Here is a 2,721-nt window from a genome sequence, read left to right on the forward strand (position 1 = left end):
AGTGAAGGCAGCGCATCAAAGGTGCGCACCTCGCTGCCCACCTTGGTGTGCTCTGAGGTGCGCACCCGGGAGCGCTACGAAGTGTGCTCCAAGGTGCGGCGTGCACGTTGTCGGAGCCCGGTTTGCCCCGGGTGCGCACCTCGCCTGCACCTTGGCCGGGGTGGGCACCTTGGCTGGGTTTGCCCAGGGTGCGCTCCGAAGCGGGGTTACTGGAGCGCCCCCTCTTTTTTTGTCAGAGCGTTTGGTGGGGTTTCTCGCATTGGCTCTTCCCAGGCCCGGTTGTTGGGTGCGCTCCCACCCTGGCGCGCGCGAAGTTGGAAGTTGGGTTAATTGCCCGGGCGCGCACCTTCGCCAGGGTGGGCACCTTGGTGCGCACACCTTGGCTGGGCTGCGCACCAGGGCGGGCTCAAGATGGCACCAGCATTCCCTTTTTCTCACTATCTTTCAAAACGGAAATTTTAAAATCTCGTTTTTTTTTTGCCTTTTATGGAAATTAGTGAAGGCATCGCATCAAAGGTGCGCACCTCGCTGCCCACCTTGGTGTGCTCCGAGGTGCCCACCACGGTGCGCAACGCCGGTGCGAACCCGGGAGCGCCCCGATGTGTGCTCCAAGGTGCGGCGTGCACGAAGTCGGACCCCGGTTTGCCCCGGGTGCGCACCTCGCGTGCACCTTGGTGCGCACACCTTGGCTGGGTTGCGCGGCCTGGTGGGCACCATGGTGCGCACCAAGGAGCGCTCCGAAGTGTGCTCCAAGGTGCGGCGTGCACGAAGTCGGAGCCCGGTTTGCCCCGGGTACGCACCTCGCGTGCACCTTCGCCGGGGTGGGCACCTCGGCTGGGTTGCGCGCCCTGGTGCGCACCAAGGAGCGCTCCGAAGTGTGCTCCAAGGTGCGGCGTGCACGAAGTCGGAGCCCGGTTTGCCCCGGGTGCGCACCTTCGCCGCGGTGCGCACCATGGCGTGCACGAAGTCGGAGCCCGGTTTGCCCCGGGTGCGCACCTCGCGTGCACCTTCGGCGGGGTTGCGCGCCCTGGTGGGCACCATGGTGCGCACCAAGGAGCGCTCCGAAGTGTGCTCCAAGGTGCGGCGTGCACGAAGTCGGAGCCCGGTTTGCCCCGGGTGCGCACCTCGCGTGCACCTTCGGCGGGGTTGCGCGCCCTGGTGGGCACCATGGTGCGCACCAAGGAGCGCTCCGAAGTGTGCTCCAAGGTGCGGCGTGCACGAAGTCGGAGCCCGGTTTGCCCCGGGTGCGCACCTCGCGTGCACCTTCGCCGCGGTGGGCACCATGGCGTGCACGAAGTCGGAGCCCGGTTTGCCCCGGGTGCGCACCTCGCGTGCACCTTCGCCGGGGTGGGCACCTCGGCTGGGTTGCGCGCCCTGGTGCGCACCAAGGAGCGCTCCGAAGTGTGCTCCAAGGTGCGGCGTGCACGAAGTCGGAGCCCGGTTTGCCCCGGGTGCGCACCTCGCGTGCACCTTCGCCAGGGTGGGCACCTCGGTGCGCACACCTTCTCAATGTTTTCTTGCCTTTTCTGGAAATTGGTGAAGGCAGCGCATCAAAGGTGCGCACCTCGGTGTGCTCCGAGGTGCGAACCCGAGAGCGCTCCGAGGTGCCCACGAAGTCGAAAGTCGGGTTAATTGCATTGTTTTCCCCGGGTGCGCTCCGAGGTGCGCAACATCGGCGCGCACCAAGGAGGGCTCCGAAGTGTGCTCCAAGGTGCGCACGATGGCGTGCACCTCTGGTGCGCACGATTCGGAGCTCGGTTTGACCGGGGTGCGCACACCTTGGCTGGGTTGCGCACCTTTTGTGCGCTCCAAGGTGCGCACGAAGTCGGAGCTCGGTTTGCCCCGGGTGCGCACCTTCGCCAGGGTGCGCACCTTGATGCGCACGCCTTGGCTGGGCTGCGCACCTTGGTGGGCGCCATGGTGCGCACCTTTCGTGCGCTCCAAGGTGCGCACGAAGTCGGAGCTCGGTTTGCCCCGGGTGCGCACCTTGGTGGGCGCCATGGTGCACTCCGAGGTGCCCAAGATTGGTGCGCACCAAGGAGCGCTCCGAAGTGCGCTCCAAGGTGCGCGCGAAGTCGAAAGTTGGGTTAATTGTCCGGTTTGCCTCGGGTGCGCACCTTGCGTGCACCTTCGCCAGGGTGGGCGCCTTGGTGCGCACACCTTGGCTGGGCTGCGCACACCTTGGCACCCGCGTTTCCTTCATTTTAAATTTTTTTTTTTTACAATCTCTCAAGTGGGAAATTCTATAATCTCAACTTTTTTTGCCTTTTCAGGAAACTTTTGAATGGAGCGCATCATTGGTGCGCTCCGAAGTGTGCTCCAAAGCTCTCTCCAGCTGCGTGCACCTGCCCCGGCCGCGCACCCGGCCCCGCCCAGCTTCGCTCACCTGTCCCGGGCGTCTGGTGCGGAACCTTAGAGTAAGAAACATCACCGTGCACCTTGGCCAACGTGCGCGACTCGACCGAGCGCGCACTGGCCGAGGTGCACACCGATTTCACCTGGGTGCGCGCGCAGCACCTCGGGCGCACCGGGGTGCGCGCACAACGCCCGGGTTGCACCGTGGCCTGTGTGCTCGGGGCGCCTCGGGTGCGCGCTCGGTGTCGCCCCCGCGCGCGCGGTAGTGCGGGCAGCGCACCCCGGCCCGGCCCGGCCCCGACGAGAACGCAAACGGGCAAAAGGTTTATTCAAATAGCATTGCGACGCCCGGCGAAAAACTAAAAA

Source organism: Cryptomeria japonica, unplaced genomic scaffold, assembly GCF_030272615.1.
Source record: "Cryptomeria japonica unplaced genomic scaffold, Sugi_1.0 HiC_scaffold_35, whole genome shotgun sequence".
Taxonomy (NCBI): Eukaryota; Viridiplantae; Streptophyta; class Pinopsida; order Cupressales; family Cupressaceae; genus Cryptomeria; species Cryptomeria japonica.